This window comes from Ambystoma mexicanum, chromosome 7p, assembly GCF_040938575.1.
Source record: "Ambystoma mexicanum isolate Mex_15411 chromosome 7p, UKY_AmexF1_1, whole genome shotgun sequence".
Classification (NCBI taxonomy): domain Eukaryota; kingdom Metazoa; phylum Chordata; class Amphibia; order Caudata; family Ambystomatidae; genus Ambystoma; species Ambystoma mexicanum.
In genome coordinates, this window is record NC_090939.1 from 57,246,293 (window position 1) to 57,266,780 (window position 20,488).

Sequence of the window (20,488 nt, forward strand, 5' to 3'; positions counted from 1 at the left end):
GGAAGAGGGCCAAGAGAGGCTGGCCAGAGAGCTGCAGGGAAGGAGGGAGTGGGTGTGCCGATGAGTAGAATCTCAGTCTTACTGGCATGAAGGCAGAGGTCATTGGCGGCACACCATTCCTGGATAGCAGACAGACAGTCAGAGATAAGGGAAGAGGAGGAGGATGAGGGTAGCCTGAAAATGAGCTGGGCATCGTCCGCATAGCACTGAAAGTTGGGGCAGAGAGCGGCGATGCGGTGGGCAAGGAGTGCCAGATACTGGTTGAAAAGCTAGGGAGAGAGATTAGAACCCTGGGGGACACCACAGGTAGAGAAAAAGATGTCAGAGAGGAAGGACCCCAGTTGGACCTGGGAGGGATGATTGGAAAGGAAAGAGGTCCGCCACGCCAGAGTCTGACCAGTGATACCCAGGTTATCACGGAGACGGTTGAGCAGGATGGCATGGTTGACAGTGTCAAAGGCAGAAGAGAGATCGAGCAGAATGAGAACACACGGAGTGTTGGAGTCGAGGTTCGAGAGCAGGTCCTCACGGATGTTCAGGAGAGCAGTTTCCGTGCTTCTGGCAGCTCTGAAGCCAGATTGATGGTCATGAAGAAGACCTGGTCAAGGACATACCATCGATCGATCAGGGAGTTGAATTAGAGGAAACAGTGCAACCGCTTTCAGTAAATCTTTCATCGATGGCTAAATCAACAGAATCCTCTCTCTTAGCTCAAGATAGGTCAAGGGCCCCCAGTCCCAGACATAATCAAGGACGAGGGGAGGCGCATACCTTTCAAGACTTACGTAGTGGTAGGTCAATGTTGACAATCGCCTTGGCTCCCTTTTTAAAACTATATGAGACGATTAATGAGAAAACCAAGGAGCAGGCAACATTACTTCCTGTGCTCCACGCTAATGTTCTGTTTATAGGGGTCTACATCACTGCTGCCAGGGACAAGAAAGTTAAGGACACCTGCATATGTGACAAGAAAAAACATCTTGGAACTGCAACAATACAAGAGGCAGATGGATTGGTCTTGGGTATATCCACGATGGTAACAATGGATCCATCAATGAAAGAAATTTAAAAAGGCAACCTGTGGAACCTGAGGCGCAGCAACAGCAGGAATCCCAGAAGAGTTAGGAATCTGCTTCCGCAGTGGGCGTCAAGACGACAAGGAAAACAGCTTGCCGGTAGTTTTGCCTTCAGCCTTAGCATTGCCAGATTGTTTATCCACAAGTTTGAACATTGTACGGGCATCCTCGTCCTCTGGAATCATGGAGATTGGGAACGAGGGGGAATCCTCGCCTGTGGATATACCCAGCTTATTCCCAATATTTGGGAAAAGAAGGAGGAAAAAGACAGGTAGACCAAAGCAGGCAGTGAGGTTAAAGAGTCTAAAATCTCAGCAGCTTACGAGAACAATTGTTAAGAGGAAAACTACAAGACTAACAACTCTAGCTGCTACAGAAGGAGGAGATGGAATTGAGGCAAATGAGGAAAATAAGACCCAAGAAGTAATATTTACCTCTGCTCAGAGGCAAGGGGTGCCAAGGACCGAAAGCGACGCGTTAGCAGATGAACTGGTCCGTCTACTCAGTTGAAATTGAGGATGTGACCCCGGCCCATGAAAATGCTATAAATGCTGCAGGGGAAGGTAAAGACACTCAAACAAGTGTACAACTGAAAACTGGGGAGCCAAGGACTTCCTTTCAAATCCTTCACGTAAAACATAGGGCAGCAGTTGCAAAACATTGGCAAAACTTGAAATCAACTTTGGAAGATCACCCCCAGCATGGGGTGATAGAACCATTGGCAGAATGTTGTAACTTTAAAATGTGAGCGTCTAATCCATTGGGTCGAAACATAAAAGGTGGCCAGCACGCAGGTATCTGGCGTTAGTCTCACTGATGACTCCTTTCTAACATTGGAACAAAAAAAACAACAACAAAAAAGAGCATCTGCCGATAAAAACTACAAAATAACACTGTCAACAGCAAATGGGGACCGCAAAGAAAGGTATCCTAAAAACAAATCTTCCCAATTAAGACCAAGAAAAGAACGAAAAGGAGACCAATCCTTACCTTGCACCTAGAAAGAGCGCTGGACAGCGAGGAGTCGTTCATTTTAAACAGACATTATGTTTTGGGCCTGTTACATTGCATTCCAAACCTCAGGCAGATATCTACGGAGGACTTGTCAGTGATTGAATTCATAGACGAGACAAGTATGGATGCAGCTTTTCTTCACATACGTTCGCCGATAGTGAAACAAATTTTGATGGAAGCAAGCGGGAGCTTGAGACTTGGGGTTTGATTTGACAACAGTGACGGAATGTGAGAACAAAATAGTCGACCCTAAGTTTAGAACAAGCGAGTCCCATCAATTAAAACAGGAAATGCATGCGGAGCAGTGAAGAGCCCAAACAGGAGGTATTGGAACTGGACGAGGCAGAGGACATGAAGCAACTAAGGCGGCCCACCGGGCAAATAGACCAGACAAAGCGAAAGAGACCACATGGCCTCGAAGGGAGCTAATGAGGAGGACCATTAAGCTGAATCGAGGTTTGGAGCCGAGAAGAAAGGTGGAAATCCCCAAGAAAGCTACACTAGTTGCTCCAGTGAACGTTTCATGGTCTTGGTTGCCAGGAGTATTGACAAGATCATTCCCCCAGTAGCAGTCTGAGGGGAGTAAGCCCAGGTGTTGGGATTGGCTTCATGGAAAACTAGGGGTTTCTTTCATTTGTTTAAAATGGGAGAAGTTAAATTGGGAGACTTTGACCTCATTTGTCTACAGGAAACTTGGATGTCAGACAAACCTAGCTTGGATGGTTATACCGTGTGTATTGACTCAGCTCAAGTGGCCGCCATAGGGATACCATCTGTGGGTCTTCTATTTGCACTGCGGAATGAGATGGGCTTGGAAATGATGAACGTGGAAAATCCAAACACACTCATGCAGAAAGTGGTCTTACGTTGGCAGCTCAATAGCCTGGACCAACCAAAAAACGTAAATTGTCAACTCAAAATAATAAACATTTATTGGAATCCTGTGGAATTGGGTACGGTCGGATTTATAGAAAAGATCTGTGACCTTATTGATGAAATGTAAGTGACTGAAGAGCTGTCGTCTTTAATAATCTGGGGGGATTGATTATCACCTATGCAAAAAAAGGCGGCTCAATTAACCGATCTACGAGCTCAAACTTGACATCGTCAGAAAAGAGGGGCTTGGCCTGGATATCTTCAATGGACCAGAGGGACCTCCATTTCTTGAATGCCACTTTATGAATGATATCCCCTGTAAGCCTAACTGGACAAGAGGCATCCAAGCAGAAATAATTGACTACATTTCTGTCTCCAGTGATCTAATTCAGAGTATAAAATCATTTGATGTGTTAAGGACAATGGCCAGTGACCACAATCTGTTAAAACTGAAGATAGGAGACATGGATAAGAAGGAGGCAGTTCAGATGGGTACGGCCCTAGAAGTAGTCAACGGGGGCTGCAGACTAAAGATGTCTCAAAAGAACATAAAGAGCTTGGCAGATCAATACTTAGAAAGGGCGAACTTAAAAGAATCAAACGAGATGGTCAACTCTTTGGATTACACCTCCATCTTGCAGTCCTTTATGGTTACAAAACCAGGTCCAAGGAGTGGCTCAGAGAAACACTGGCACACTTATAACATCTTGGTAGTTAAAAGAAAGGCCTTAAGGAAAGCACTAAGACGGTTAAAGGGACTGGACAAAGCCACTGAATCTGGCAACCAAAGCTTTAAAGAATGGATACAAGTACTGGCTAAGCTGCAAGGTTCGCAAAACGCAGAAGACATGCTGTGGGCTATAAGCAAAAAGAGCCCGGGTGAGGTATGGACACTCCTCAAGCTGCGTACCAAGTAAACAGGGTCCCAGAATCAACCGAGTTGGCCCACTTTCAATTCCTCTACTCCTTATACAATCAAATTGAGGTAGATAATGGCTGGGGACGAATGGCTGGTAGAGAAGAATGTGGAGGACATCATGGGCTTCATTAACAAGGCTAGTTCCTCCCATGCCTCATGTCCAAACAGAATGGCCAATGCCATCCTAAAACAGGAGCCGGAGATGTGGGCTAATGTTTTGTCTAGGTTGTTCAAAACGATCGAGCTGGAACTTAGTATTTCTGGTTCCTGGAGCCGGGCCATTATCGTCCCAATGTTTAAGAAAGGCAATAGGGATGACCCAAAAAAACATCGCCCTATTGCCGGTCTGGACGTAACAGGAAACAGTTTTGGATCATGCCTGTTGATATGTTGATACGACTGAACAGATGGGACGAAAGGGAGGGCCAAACGGACATCCTCCAGTCTGGCTTTGTTAAAGGCCTGGGAACTAGCCCGAACACTGCCTTAATTAATCTGCTAAAGGTCAGAGCTCTGGAACACAAAACAAACAAAAACATAGGTCGCCTTCGTCGACCTGGTTCAGGCATTCGACAACGTGAGCAGAGCAAGGTTGTGGGAGAAGTTATTAAAGTGGGGTTGCCCTGAGGAACTCTTGGAACAGCTAAATGCATTGCATACTGGGACAAGCCTGAGGGTTAGACTGAATGGAGTGGGCAAAATATATACCTCCAGGGATCTTAAACAAGGCTGTCCGTTAGCACCCACCCTATTCAACCTCTACATTTCAGAAATTGGAGAGACCTTGAAGCAGGCAAGATCCTTTCCTCCGAAGATGGGTGCAACTCAAACTGGGCACCTGCCATATGCAGATGATGCAGATCTAATATTAATGGCCCAAACCATGGGAGGACTCCAGCGACAGTTAAGAAAACTGGAGGAATACTTGGAGGAAAATAAACTAGCAGTGAACACAGCGAAAACAAAAATTCAGTTTTTTGGTTCCAATCGGAAGCAGCACTTGCAGTTTAAGTGGTATTTCGGCTACTCACAGATCGAACTAGTCGACTCCTTTAAATATCTGGGAGTCTTGATGAATTTGAGCAAGATCGAAATAAACGCACAATAAAACAAAAAGCAAAAACCCTGGCAACTCGAGCACAGCTGCTCAATAAAGAATTCTGCTGATTTTCCATGATACCGTTGCTGGACTTCTACAAGATGAAAGCCACAGCTTCTTTATCATACAGAGCGGATGCCTCGTTTTCCGTTCTCATTCCTTGTGGTCTGTGGCGGAGGGAATATTTGGGAAAAAAGTGTTAGGTTTACCAAGATCTATACCAATACAAGTGGTCTGGTGCAAACTTGGGATGATCTCCTTAAAAGCCATAGTAGAATGGAGAACACTGGCTTTTTATGGGAAACCTATCCAGGATTCACCTCCCCCGCTTCTTGCCCTGTTGAAAAAAGAACTAGACCAGGACCAGGACCAAAATTTCAGGAAATGGGAATACTGCAAATCATTACTTGAAAGACTCTCGGCATCCGAGGAGGAATTAAGAACCAACCCAAGTAAGGCTAAGATCAGTTTGTGGAGAGCAGACTGGACGATAATGACCGTTGAAGAAGCAAATAGATATAAGTTATATCATCACCTGAAGTATGAATCCAGGGCCTATGGTTTGATTCCAAAATACCTGACGAAATTCCCGAACAGCCGTTACAGAACACAGCTCATGAGGATTCAACTTAATCAGTTTCCTACTCATGAGGTGCTCTGTGTAAGGGAGGGTTCTGGAACAAGAGATGCACGTTCTAGATTTGATAACAATCTGGATATTAAGGAAGAAGTGAGATATTTGATGATTTTGTGTACAGCCTTCACTAGCATGAGAACAAAACATTTGCTGCGTCTTCTGAACAACTTTACTTCCATGACACCTGAAGACTGATGGAACCTGCTATTGTTTGGGGATCGGACTTCCTTGTTAATAGCTGCAGTTCAGTTTTTAGAAGTTACACTCGGAAAGGACATTACAGTTGCTCTGTGACTATGTGAGGCGAATCTTCATATCTTATTATGGCCATAGATAATGGAATTCTGGCCATATAAGACTTTTGATGTTTGTGTACATTTGTTAAGAATAATGTTCTTCCTGTTTTGTTTTGCTTTCTTCAGGTAATGCCCCGGGGCCTTTGGTAACACCCTCGCTTCGCTCGGGGCCTATACCTATGGGCCCAGGGCATTACCTGAGTCGGTAATATCCCCGCCGCCCGGGTCATATTGCTTAAGTAGCTTTACAATTAACATGTGATTGACGAGGGATTAAAATGTTTTTTTCTTTTTTGCTATTTTTGTACATTTAACCTTTGTTATGTTTTCGCTCATCCCCATTTTGTTGCTATTTTCCCCAATGAATACAGGTCTGATTTATCTTCGCAATGCACACAGTCTATGGCCTCATCTAAATAGCGATAACTGTGTGGAAAGCCTCTATAGTTTAGACATACCTCAGTCATGCTTGGCTCAGCTTGCATGTAACATTACAACCCAAAATACTTTGAAATGGGTTCCACGGGCCACCTCTCATTGTCCGAGTTATCCCCCAGCATGTTTGACCAGGGCTGCCACTGGTTCAAGAATAGCCTAACTCTTGAAGTCCAGCATTTCTGAACTTTCCGATGTGCCAAACAAATGACATGACCGAGACTTTCGTTTTTAGGCCCATCTCAGACAAAGTGTGTCATTGCTATTGTTGACTACCACAGTCAATCGGTGCTTTGGAGGTTTCAGGCAAGTAGGTTCTGAAAAGCTGGAATCCTGGCTTTCGACCAAAGGCCCCTTGGCGCTGTGGCAACAGGTGTGCTACAAATGCCAACCTAAATGGGATGGTGCATCTTGGAAGCTCCAGGAAGCGATGCACTTCTCAGGACGCAGCTGTCCAGCCCCCAAACACCCCTACAGACGCGTTTTAAGGAGAACCTTTTGTAACGTGACTTTTCAGAAACTCCTGAGACTCTTTGCAGTCCACTCTGTCTCTGAAAGCTAAAAGTGGCTGTTCCTTTAATTAGTAATCCAACTATTATCCTGGAAGGGGTAATGACCATAATTATTAGTAGGGTATTTATGGAGAACAAACCTAGCTTGGGGAAGCAACAGAGTGCTTTACAATCATAGGGGGGGGGGACTTTGTGAAGGAAGCAGAGGAGCGTGGAGCCAACAACGGGGGAAGGCGAACATTTACCAGCAAGGCGCCTGCAAACAACCAGGGGAGGAAACAGTGGAGAGCAGATCGCCCAGTCTCAAGTAGGCTGGGGCGGTGCGGGTGTGGGGACCTAGCAACCAGGGGAGGAATCAGTGGAGAACCGATCGCTCAGTCTCAAGTAGGCTGGGGCGGTGCGGGTGTGGGGACCTAGCAACCAGGGGAGGAAACAGTGGAGAGCAGATCGCCCAGTCTCAAGTAGGCTGGGGCGGTGCGGGTGTGGGGACCTAGCAACCAGGAGAGGAATCAGTGGAGAACCGATCGCTCAGTCTCAAGTAGGCTGGGGCGGTGCGGGTATGGGGACCTAGCAACCAGGGGAGGAATCAGTGGAGAACCGATCGCTCAGTCTCAAGTAGGCTGGGGCGGTGCGGGTGTGGGGACCTAGCAACCAGGGGAGGAATCAGTGGAGAGCCGATTGCCCAGTCTCAAGTAGGCTGGGGCGGTGCAGGTGTGGGGACCTAGCAACCAGGGGAGGAATCAGTGGAGAGCGGATTGCCCAGTCTCAAGTAGGCTGGGGATTTCCGAGTGTGTGGACGAAGGTGTTAGACAGGAGCCACTCCTTGAACAAGAGGTTCCCCATTTCAATTTCATAAAGATGCTCTTTGGGTCCCTTCTCACTGGCATAACGGAAGCCCCCACGGTGCGGGGGACCCTGCCAACACATGTCCAGGGAGGGGGGGCCCTCTTGGACTAAAAAAAATAAAAAGAACAAAATTTCGGTTTTTTGTCACTGCCTTCATAAAAAAAAATATATTTCTGTCCAGTGTAACAGAAATAATTTCTTTATGAAAGCAGAGTGAGTTTTAAAAACTATTTTCGAAGTCAGCGGGCTACCTCCACCCCATGACATGGAAGCCTCTAGGCTGGAGGCCTCCATTTAATGGGGTGTGGGAGCTCTAGGACTTCAAAAAGAAAGTTTGTTTTTGAAGTCACTCTGCCATCATAAAGACATTATTTCCATTATGGTTCGGTCCTTAACGGAAATACTTTTTTTATGAAGTCGGAGTGACTTTAAAAAAAAAAAAAATGTAAGTAATAGGGCTCCTCTCAAACCCACGACGTGTGCATGTTTGAGAATATGATGAAAGGGTGCACACTTAAATGTATGGGTGTCTCGGTGTGTGTGTGTGTGCTTGTGTTGAGGGGAACAATGAAACCTACATTTCGGGGAGGGGGTTGCTAACCCGTCAAATGTTTGGAGAGGTGCTAGCTTCATGGGAGGTGGGGGAGGGGCAACATTATTTATGTGGGGGCATCCTACTTCTTTATGCACTCTAATGAGACTGGTTTAGTGCAGCTTCAATGTTACAAGCAGTTAACTCTCTCCAGTAAGTCTGAAAACACCCACTTATGGACTACTGTGAGAATAAGCGGTCTCCTGTCCCCTCTCTACCCTTCCAATCACTTCCCTAGGCATGCAAGTACTAAACCCACATCAAGATTTCAATTGCCTAAAGAATTATGCATTTGAATGCAGGTACTAACAGTGAAATGCTTTACGTTAGTAATTTCCGGGCCTTTGTTAACAGCAAAGCCCAGGTACCGTTTAACATCTGTGTCCTGTTCTGTCCTGCAACTGCTCTGGAGGCCAGCCAGATTAAGTCAACAGACCCCAAAATTTCATGGGGGGGTGGGGGGGAGCTGAAGCAGTCAGCTCAATGGTGTTACGCCACTACTTGTGTTTAAGCCCATGGTTATTTATTGGTAATCTTCATTACTCATAGCCTTATTTTTCCTCGTCCCAGTACTTGTGTAAGAGGGACTTTGACGAGATAGAGGGATATGGAGGTAATGCCTGGCTTAGTTACCAGTAATCTGCATTGCTCCTAGTCCCACACTTCTTCATCCCAGTACTTACGTATGAGGTAAGGAGCCTCTACGTAAGCACTGGGAAACGGAAAAGGGACATGGAGGTAATTCTGGGAGAGAAGCTGATGTTGGGGGTTTCAGTCGGGGGTGGAAGGGAGAGGTGGATGTGTGGTGGGGTGGGACGGGGATTGTGCAATAAATCATAATGGTCATCAATGTCCAGGCTAAGCAGGCATGATATGTGGTATTAGTGGCTAGAGAGGCATTTTGGTGCAGCCAGTCTAGTCATTTCTTAGTTTGGCTTGAGTTTTTTTTTTTTTTTTTTTTTTTTAACTGGGCATCTCTGATAAAGGAGTCCTACTAAGGGAAATTACCTGGCTAGCCTGGCATTTGGGTGCTGCCAGTCTAGCGGTTTCTTACTGCGGCATTGTATATTTTTCTGGGCATCTGTGATAAAAGAACCATGATAAGTGTTAATGAGTTGACTGTCATTTTGGTTCAACTAGTCTAGGTATGTCCAAGTGTGGCCTGGCACGCTTTACTGTAATATTTATTACAGTGTCTGGTCTACATTGTGCAGCCAGTTGGACATGTTTGCATTGTGGCATGGCATTTTTAACAGCAAAGCATTATATTAAACCATTCATGCTCCTGGGGGTATTGCACCAAAATACCACATAGAAAAGGCCAAATGTGCGTTTGTGGCGTATTCGGAATTGCAGAAAATGTCAAAGCAGAAAATGCCGAACTAGGTGAGCAGGGGTTGCGGGGGTGTCCCCTGCTCCCTTAGTTCTGCATTTTTGGCTTCGGGGATTGCGGGGGTCCTCCATGCATACATTAAATGTAGAGCGGGGGTCAAAAGAAAATCCCAAAAGCTCTTCGCATTTTTGTAACTCAAGCATTTGGGATTGGTCATTTTAATGTAGATCCGTTCCTGTGCACTGTTGGTGACTTGCATGCATTGGATTTTTGGATCGGCTACAGAAAACCTGCAAACATTCTGACCTTTGAGCCAATTTTTCTCAGAAGGTGTGCTGTATAATGCATTAAAACACATAGTTCTATCTTTCTCCTAGTGCAGTGTGCTGCGTGCCCCTGCAGAGGAACCATTGTGCGTCTTGCGTAAGCATGATCATCTAGGCCGGCCCAGAGGGCGGAGCGATCTGTGATTTGTTGTCAAGTTGAGGACGCCCTCGGCATGGCTCACAGGCGGGCCCCCAAATTGTGTTTCGCCACCGACTGTTCTGTTACCTTAATCTTTGAAATAGATAGGTGTAGAGCAGAGCAGAGAACGGAGTAAAAAAGAAAAAACGCTCTGGGGCATCAAAAGGGCAGAAAGACATGTCAATGATGGGCCCAACCTTTCAAAGAATGACTGCTGGCTACCAACCACGAGACGGGATATGGGGGTTCCCATGGAGCCAAGGATCCGAATACAATACATCAGGGACACCAACAGGTGGGGTAGGGTCATGCGAATCCTTAGAAAACAGGATGCTCGTGTCCTCCAAGGAGATGGGTCAGCCACTAGAGCTGGACAAAACACCACACTTCATGAGGCCACAGTTTCCCCAGAGGAACCCTAAAGACTGCGCTCAAGGGCAGTCCGGCCTAGTGCATTAGTGCTCTAGGGGCGGGCGGGCGGGCAGACTTCTATCCCAGCGAGCGCCCTTACGCCATTAGCAGAAACCCTCCTTTTGCAAGTAGAAGCGGGAGGCTCGGGCAGCGCATCTAGCGCCGCGCGCGCCCTCCCGCAGGGGCACCGCCTGGCACGTGTTGGAAGGAAGACACCGAAGACGAGTTGCCTGCGCGGGCGGCTGGGATTTATCACTCTGCAAACAGAGAAGGCAAAGTGCGCCAAACGCAGACGCTGGACCGAGCCAAGGACACGACTTCTGCTAAAAGCACCTGCTGCGCAGCCGCGGATGCCCGCGGAAGCGCTGCGAAGCCCAACACAGAGGCTGGCATCACAACAGAGCAGGCAGGCTCTGCACGGTGGCCGCCCCATACTTCCCGGATACGTGAACGCGACGCCCAATTCCGGATCATGGCATGGCATGGCTAAAGGCCAACGCCAGCCTCAGCCAGGCATTGTTCCGGGAATCCTAAAAGCGCCGCGTGCTTATTGGCAGAATGTAAGCACCCGTGTGAGTGGCAACACCCAGGAAGGGGCTGCAATGATGGCGGGCACCGCTGGGCCCAGGACGGCGAATTCCCCGAGACTCCATCGACGTCCTTGGAAACCAAACACGGGAATGGATTACAGTTCCCAAGATGACCGTGTAGCAGTGGGATGTGCAAAAAACAATCTCGGGAGTTTCCTAAAGATCAGCACGTTGCCAAACTCAGCAATATATCAGATTTCAAAGTCTGCGGGTAAACGCAGGTAAAAAGGACAAGCCCCCCCCCCCGCCGTCAGGCCTGTAAAGGGCATTGCAGCTCTCACGACGCCCCTTGCCCCCGTGTCATCTCCCCTCCCTCCCATCCTGGACAGGCTTTCCCTGCTCCCTGGCCCCACTGCACATATTCATCTATTGGATGTCTGGCCACTGAGTGAACATTTAAAAATCAGGCAATGTTGCCAGGCCAGGATCACTACACATTATCCCCACCAAAAATATCTATATCTATATCTATATATCTATATATCTATATATCTATATATCTATATATCTATATATCTATATATCTATATATATATCTATATATATATATCTATATCTATATCTATATCTATATCTATATCTATATATATATATATATATGATACATTACTCACCGTAATCGTATTTCTGATGCTTGTATCTGCTTAGATTCACATGCTGTGCATAGGCCGACATCTAGTGGAAGCTGGAGTATTACAGTTTGTTTTTCGAAACTCGAAAATGGGCGGCGACACAGGGCGTGCCAGTAATACTATCCCTAGTGTGACGTCCACTGTACCCAAGATCCCTCACGCGTCTAGGATCCTCAGATTGTATTTTTTCTGACATGAGGTAGCATGAGGAGTAGCGTGAGTACAGATAATCCAAGCAGATAGACAGAAAGGTAAGACTACAAGCAATCATGCGCCTTCTCTCGGAGGGGAGGAAGGGTGGGTCGCATGTGAATCTAAGCAGATACAAGCATCAGAAATACGATTACGGTGAGTAATGTATCCCTTCTGAGGCTTGTGGAATCTGCTTAGATCACATGCTGTGCATAGATTAGCGAGCAGTACCAGAAGAAGGAGGTGGGATGTGAGAAGGGTCATGAGCAAATAAGTGTCTTAGAACCGCTTGTCCCACTTGTGTATCTGCCTTGGAATGGGTGTCAATGCAGTAGTGCTGAGTAAAAGTGTGAATAGAGCTCCAAGTAGCTGCTTTGCAAATAGTGTCAAGGGGTACATTTGCAATGAAAGCCAGAGTGGCCCCAATGCCTCTAGTAGAGTGGGCCCTTGGCGTAAAAGACAGAGTCTTTTCAGAGAGAGAGTAACAGCTCTATACAGTTAATAATTCACTTCGAGATGGCACCTTTAGAGACGCAATCCCCCTCTCTGCCTGTAGCTATGGAGACAAACAGTTGATCTGTTTTCCTTAGCGGTCGGGTTTTATTTACATAGTAGAGGACCGCCCTACGCACATCTAGGGTGTGTAGTTTCACCTCAGCCGAGCTTTGCGGGTTCTGGAAGAAAGCCGGAAGCTCGATGGACTGGTTTACATGGAATTTTGATATAAATTTAGGTGAGAACCTAGGGTGTGTGCGTAAAACCAGTTTATCTTTATGGATAGTAAAGAAGGGATCCTGCAATGACAGAGCCTGAATTTCACTGACCCTTCTTATAGAAGTAATAGCTACTAAGAAGGCCGTTTTATAAGTCAGGTGTTTGAGACTGCTTTTATGCATGGGTTCGAAAGGGGGGGGCCCATGAGCTTGGCTAGCACCACATTAAGGTCCCACCCTGGTGGTGGGTTTGAAATAGGAGGGTGAAGTCTCTTTACTCCTTCCATGAAGGCTTTAACTACTGGTACTTTCCACCACGAAACCTTGCTATGGGAAGTGGTGTAAGCCGAGAGGGCTGCCAGGTGTACTTTCAGTGAGTTAAAAAACAATCCTGCATCTAGCAGGTGGAGCATGTATGTAACAATAGTGGAAGGAGTGCAATCAACTGGGTTGATTTGTCTACTCTGGCACCAGATAACAAACCTCTTCCACTTGTCAAAGTAACAGTGCCTTGTGTTTGGTTTCCTAGATTCCTTTAGGACGTCCATACACCTCTGTGGCAAATTGAGGTGTCCAAACTCTATGACCTCAGGAGCCATGCTGCCAGGTTCATCGAGTTGGGTTGCTGGTGCACTGTTTGACCTTGGTGCTGGGACAGTAGGTTGTACCAGGCTGGAAGTTTGATGGGCTCGCACACCGCCATCTTGCGTAGGGTGTGGGAACCACGGTTGTCTTGCCCACATGGGAGCAACTAGGACGAGCGTCATCGACTCCCTGTTCATCTTGTTCACCAATTTCCTGATGAGGAGTTGGTGGAAAAGCGTACGCAAACATCCCTGACCAGTTCATCCACAGGGCGTTCCCCTGGGGGTCTGGTTGGGGGAACCTGGCTGCAAATCCTGGGCATTGTCTGTTTTCGCTTGTGGCGAATAAGTCTATAGTGGGGAAACCCCACTGAGAGAAGAGATCTTCTAAGACCTCTCTGTGAAGAACCTATTTGTGTTCCTCTGGGGGGGGGGGAGTCTCTGCTCAGAGCATCGGCTAGGGAATTGAGCTCCCCTGGAACATGTTGTGATGACAGGAAGATGTTCCGTCTGAGTGCCCATATCCAGATTTTCTGGGCAAGCTTGGACAGATTTGGCGAGCAAGTCCCTCCTTGCTTGTTCAGGTAGAACATGGCTGCAGTGCTGTCCGTCCGGATTTGCACTGACAGGTTTAGTAGATGGGGCTCGAACGCCTGAAGCGCTCTGAATACTGCCAGAAGCTCTATCAGGTTGATGTGGTTCTTGGCCACTGAGTGAGACCAGAGACCCTGAGCTGTGTGGTGGAGATGGTGAGCTCCCCACCCCGTCAGACATGCATCTGTAGTGACTACTGCCTGTACTTCGGGATCGTAAAAGGGTTTCCCCTGTGCGAGATTCTCTCTTGTCCACCAGTGAAGGCTTTGTACCAGTGTTGGCGAAACGACCACTAGATCGTCCCACTGACCACTTGCCTGAGACCACTGTTTCGCAAACCATTTTCTGCATGGGACGCATGTGCAGGCGCGCGTGGGGGACGAGGTAAATGCATGACGCCATCATGCCCAGTAAACGCATTGCTTTGCGTACCGTTATTTATTGACCGGACTGATAATGCGGAATTTGCAGTAGTATATTCCGAATTCTTTCTTCTGAAGGAAAGGTCAACCCCTCCTGGGTATCCAGGATTGCTCCTAGGAATTGTTTTGAGGTGCTTGGCACCAGGCTTGACTTCTTCTCGTTGATTGAGAAGCCTAACTCGTGGAGGAGGTCGATAGTCCTTTGAATGTTTGTCCTGCAAATTCCTGGGGTTTCCCCCGTTATGAGCCAGTCGTCCAGATAAGGGTACACTGGGATTGCCTCCCTGCGTAGGTGTGCTGCCGCCACCGCCAGTACCTTGGTGAATACCCTTGCTGCTGAAGCTATCCCGAAGGGCAGTACTTTGAATTGGTAGTGGCGACTGTCCACCTTGAAGCGCAAGTACTTTCTGTGCGCTGGGAACATGGAATTATGAAAATAAGCATCTTTCATATCCAAGGTTGCCATGTAATCCACCTTTTTTAGGGGGGGGATTACCTCTTGTAGCGTGGTCATACGAAATTTTTGGGGCTTGACATACTTGTTGGCAGGCCGTAAATCCAATACTGGGCGCATTGTCAAGTCTTTCTTTGGCACAAGGAAGTAAGTTGAATAAATACCCTTGTTTACCTGGTGTCCCGGGACGAGTTCTATCGCGTCCTTTTGTAGAAGAATGGCGATCTCCTCGAGGAGAATCTTCTGATGTTCTAAGGAGTGTACTCTTTGTCGTGGAGGATGGTTCCGGGGACGCTGCAGTATCTCTATTCAATATCCTGTGGATACTGCTGACAGCACCCATCTGTCTGATGTGATCCCTTCCCAAGCCTGGGTGAAGTTTGAAATGCGTCCCCCTACTGGGGTTGCGTGAGAAGGGACCCTGAACTGAGCGTCACTGCTTTGGTGGAGGCGTGCCGCCTCCCTTGCTGGGGCTGCCTCTGCCTTTACCACGACCTCTCATATTACCTCTGCCGTAACCCTGGGTAGACTGTTGGTTGTTGTTCCACTGTGTACCCTGCCCCTGGGAATAGTTAGATCCTCTCTGGGAATTTTGGCCGCGTGGGCGACGAAAATTACTATTCCCTCTTTGGTTAGGGGGTTTATTGGTTAACTGGCCAAGGGATTTGAGTGTCTCGTATTCGTCCTTGGCATTTTTCAGTGCGTCTTCGACCGCCTTACCAAATAACAGATCGGCTTCCACCGGTTTGTCTAACAATGATGCCAACAGATCGGCTTCCACCGGTTTGTCTAACAATGATGCCTGTGTTTCTGCCTTAAAACCAGACTGCCGTAACCACGCATGTCTCTTGATAACAGTACCTTCTGCTATCAATCTGCCTGCGTTGTCCGCGGCGTCGAAGGTTGCTTTCAAAATGCAACCAGACACGGCTCTACCCTCTGCGGAAATCCGAGCTAATTGGCCCTTTAACGGTTCAGGAGCAGAGGCTATGAGTGCCGCGACTTCTTCCCACTAATGGCAGTTGTAGCTGGCCAACAGGGTGGTGGAGTTAGCAATCCTTGCTTGATAGGCGGACGTTGAGGCTACCTTCCTGCCGAAACCGTATAGTTTTTTGCTCTCCTTGTCGGGAGGAGCTTCTGACGAAGACAAGGGTGTCCCAGCCCTCTTACGAGTGTTGGTGACAACTAGGGAGTCTGGCTTCAGATGTCCTCTTATATAGAGAGGGTCAGACTGTGCTGCCCTGAAAAGTTTTTCAACCCTGGGATTGACTGCTCTAGTGAGGTTTGGGTTCACCAGGGACGGATCTCTTCTCCGCTGAATGGATTTAAGGATAGGGATGGTCTGGGCAACAGGCCTCCTTTCTCCCACTAACTCTTCTGCGAAGTCCCTTTCCTCCTGTACACCGTGGGTGTCAATGTGGAAATGTTCTGCTGCGCGAGGGAGAACCTCATTTAGGAGGGGTTGGTTATCGACCGGGGAGTCGGTAACCGGGGCTTCGTTCTCTACCGGGGAATCTACTCTGTATGTTTCCGGGTCATCCTCTTCTTCTTCCTGGTCCTCATCATCCCCATAGTAGCCCGTCCCGGTTTGCTCTTCTATCATACCAAATTCTTGGTCTTCACAAAAGGAAGCCTCTCCTTGATACCGTGAGTATGGTCTTGTGTAAGGTTGTACCTCGAAGGGTTCAGACCTCATCGGAGTTTCAAACCGGGCCTTCTTACTCGGGGGGATAGGATCAGTAGAGCCTGAGGGTGTGGCCATACGAGAGGAAATGTTCTGGATTTTTATTTAAAAAATCAGCCAAAGAAGACATTCTTGACATGACCCTATCTATGTCTTCACTGGACCATTTTTTGGAACTGGGAATGACTCTCCCAGCAAGTGTATGGGATTTATCTTGAGTAGCTTTGCTGGTTGTGGACCTATCAGCAGACCTGGGCTTGTCTGTCTGTCTAGGGGGGGTGGAGTGTTTCACAGGTGTGGAAGAATGTACAGGTAGTTTCTTCTGCTGTTTTCCCCCCTCCCCGTGCGTAGAAAAATGTTTTCCCTGTCCCTTAGTGGATCCTGAGTTTTTCGACGCCTGGCGTCGAGGATCGGGAGAGGTGTCCCTGTCCTTCGAGCGTGGGGCCTCGCTGGCTTTAATTGCGGGCTCCGACTCCTGGAGCGCGGTCTGGGGGTGGAAGTCGTCTTCCGACGATCGAACTTCTGTTAGCCTAGGGAGCGAGGCACTCTTGGCAAGAGTGGATGATTGCCTGGAGTCATGCGGCGATCTTGATCGAGAGCGCCCAGAGGACACCGAATCGGACCGTTCTGTCTGTGCCTCTTTCCGAGAACTCTACGTCGTCGAGTTTCGGTTGGACTTAGTGTGTTTAGTGTGTGTAGTATGTGAAGCACTTGTGTCGCCGGGGGTCTTCCCCATAGCCGCCCTGCCGGACGACTTTCCGAGGTCTGGGACCTGCACTCGGCTGTCTTTTGACGCCGTAATGCCCTCGCCGTCCGAAAGTACGGCGTTGCTGCCATCACTGAAGGCGCCCTCCGCTGCCATGGCCGCCTGCCTGGCGTGGTGGGCCCAACGCTTCGTCGAACGGTCCTTAAGTGTCTTAGGTTTAAACCTACTACACGCTCTGCAGTTCGCTTCGGGGTGGTCCCTCGGCAAGCAGAGATTGCACGTGGCTTGCCTGTCGACCCAAGGGTATTTGCGATTGCACTTGAGGCAGAATTGAAAAGGGGTACCCTCCATACGCACCTTGTGGCAGCGGGCTGTTAAGTGTAGGAAATGTATAAGGTGTACCTATATACCAAGAGTGTAGAGTATGTACCACCCCCACTCTCCCTACTTGCAGGGCCGAGGCCAGTGGCCTACCAGGCCCGGGCCAAGGCCAGCGGTCTTCCGAGGCCCAAAACCATCGTGCAGCAGCCGACGGTCGATGTCTTCTCCAGCCGGCGTCGAGTGTCGAAGTTCGACGTTGGGGTGGGGAAGGATGTCAATAGACTATTATTTTAAATTCTAGCAAAAGTATGGCTAAGGCCAGGGGACTCCGCAAAATGCTTCCGACCAGTATGGCGGAAAAAAACAATCTGAGGATCCTAGACGCGTGAGGGATCTTGGGTGCAGTGGACGCCACACTAGGGATAGTATTACTGGCATGCCCTGTGTCGACGCCCATTTTCGAGTTTCGAAAAACAAACTGTAATACTCTGCAGCTTCCACTAGATGTCGGCCTATGCACAGCATGTGATCTAAGCAGATTCCACAAGCCTCAGAAATATAAATATATATATATATATATATATATATATATATATATATATATATTCGCCAGGAACGGCCATAGGCGAGATTTCTAATGGGGATAATATTTAGGGGTTTGCGGGAGCAGCCGTTGCGGGGTAGTCCCCCAATCCCTTTAAAATAATACAGGGGTTGCGGGGGTGTCCCGCGCAGGTTCCATGCCTTAGTATCGCAGCAAAAATAAAATATGGCGATACTTTTGCGGGGATATTAACACGTGGAACCAGCAGGCCTCCCATCACAACCACCAGATGAGTCTCGAGGGGAAATCGGGCGGGCGTGAGGGTCAGGGGGGGGCGTCGAGGGCAAGAGAAAGGCTGAAGGCGAGCCAGACTTGAAGTGGGAGTAATATGTGAGAGGAAGACCTCGATAGGAGGAGGGAGGGAGGGGGGCGCAGAAGTGAGCGCACCGTTAATGAAGGGTGCATGGGTGGGGAAGAAGGGGGGGGCAGTAAAGGGGCCACTAGAAATGACAAAAGCAAATAACCCCCATCAAATGCAGGGCCAGCAGCGGCGGAGCTAAAAAACTGAACACTAAAGGGTGGCTCCAAACAGCCTTCTTTAAGACACGCCTCCATGCTCAAGAGTATTAGGCTTGCAGACTAGTTAGCAACCGCTAAATATATACAGGGTGAATAGCGTTCATGAACATTAGATGTTTTCAATGTAGCAGATAGCCCAGAGGATAGCATGTATTGTAGAGCGTGAAACACGCACACGTGTCAGCATATTTGTTTACTAAATGAAAGAAAAAGGTCTTGGACAGTGTGAGAAACTGGGTGTCCTCACATCTACTCCCCTTGGATCCTCTTCTCAAGTGGCCAGGGAAAGGCCATCACTTTTGGACCCCTACCCTGGGGGTGGAGAAGCGAGGGAGGATCACCTGGGTGGAGGGTCCTTGGGGATTGGGAGGGGTGCCCACAGGCAAGTCATGGTATTCCCCTTTTCCTATTGAAGACCAACTTAACCCTCCCCCGACCTTTATGGGCTACTGTAAAACCTCTCCCTTCCTTTCCTGACATTTTACCTCTGACAGTACTGGGAAGAGGAAGATGCCTGCCGAGTACTTTGAAGGTCAGGCATGTCTCTTTAACCGTAGTCAGGCAAGCCCAATTGAGTCCACACCTGCAACCTGTCAAATGGTTGCAGGTTTATAAAGCAAGACCAAAGGAGTAGCAAGAGGAGCACCAGGGAGGTCTGTGTGTGAGAGACCAGCAGGGGACCCTTCTCATGACGAGGAAGCCGTGGTGGGACCCGAGATGAAGCCAGGACGCCGGCAGATGTCCCAGAAAACCTGTGGAGGCCAATGCAAGTCGGGCCGCTAGGCTGTCATAGGTGTGAGGGCCTCCGTGGTCAGAAGAGAGCAGCCGGAGCTGCGACCAAGGAAGAGAGGACGCCGTTCGCATCTGTGGAGGTGAGGCGAGGCTGTCGGCGTGTGCAAGGAAGTACCCGGAGAGCGAGCAGGGCTCGTGCAGAGTGACCGGCCGGCCTAGGAAGCAGAAGGGAAGCCACAGAGCTGCCAGAGAGGAACACCAGAGACCGGTGAGTGCAGAGAAGGGTCACTCAAAGCCGGGCCACTCCTAGGGGGCTACACATAAGTACTGAAGCTCTGTATTATGCTCATTATATGATATGATAGGTAATTTATAACGCGCTTAATACCCAGAGGTTTCTAAGCGTTGACCTGGGGATCGAACCTGTGTTTATGCGTGTCTTGCTTCCAAGGCGAGCACGTTGCCCCTGAGCTATCCTCTCGAGCTGAATGAAAACTTGAAGCAAAATTAAATCACGTACATTGAATGCCGAACAGAATGAAACTTTATGGGCAAAACTAAAAGCTAATTAAAGCCAAAAGGGAATGCACCCATTTAAAAGGAAACCTATGCAAAAGAGTGCAAGTGTGAAAGAGTGCGACAGAAAGGTGGGGACACAAGACCACCTGACAGTGAACTTTACGAAGGGAAAGATTGTGGCAAGGCCAAAGACTGGCATAAGACATCTGACACATGATGGCAAAGCCACGAGGCTAAACAGGAGAAGTTACAAGTGTGCGAACCTGCCTATAAAGCCATGAGGCCGCCAAAGAGAAGCCAAGTGAATGCAAATCTGTACAGAGGGGCAGATACAGAAATACCTGTGTGGGCTTTGGAGCCTAGGGGTCCTGGTTGCACGACATGTGATGGGTGGACCCTGGGGTCTGACATCTGCGCATAGATCAGGGAGCCCTACATTATGAAAGCCAAAGACATTGTGAAATTAAAACAACAAGGAGACGCACCGTGAATGAACTGTTATGCAACCCAGAACGAGTGTCAAGTTGGCCTGGAGTTGTGTTAAACTTTGAAAGACTGAGACCAATATCAGTTACTACGTTGAAGTCCTGGGGAAGGGAACCCTGAGACTTGATGAACTATAAATGCTGTCTTGAGGACAGAGCCTCAAGACCCCTTTTCTTTGGAATGGTATTGCCTTGACCTTGGGAAAGGTAATCTTGAGGTTTTTGT

At 48.3% G+C, this 20,488-nt stretch overlaps 1 protein-coding gene across 1 annotated transcript in view; it reads right to left on the reverse strand.

Annotated features, from left to right (window-relative positions):
• MAN1A2 (mannosidase alpha class 1A member 2) overlaps positions 1–20,488 on the reverse strand; it is a 1,471,929-nt gene that overhangs the window by 1,075,818 nt on the left and 375,623 nt on the right. The window lies entirely within an intron of this gene.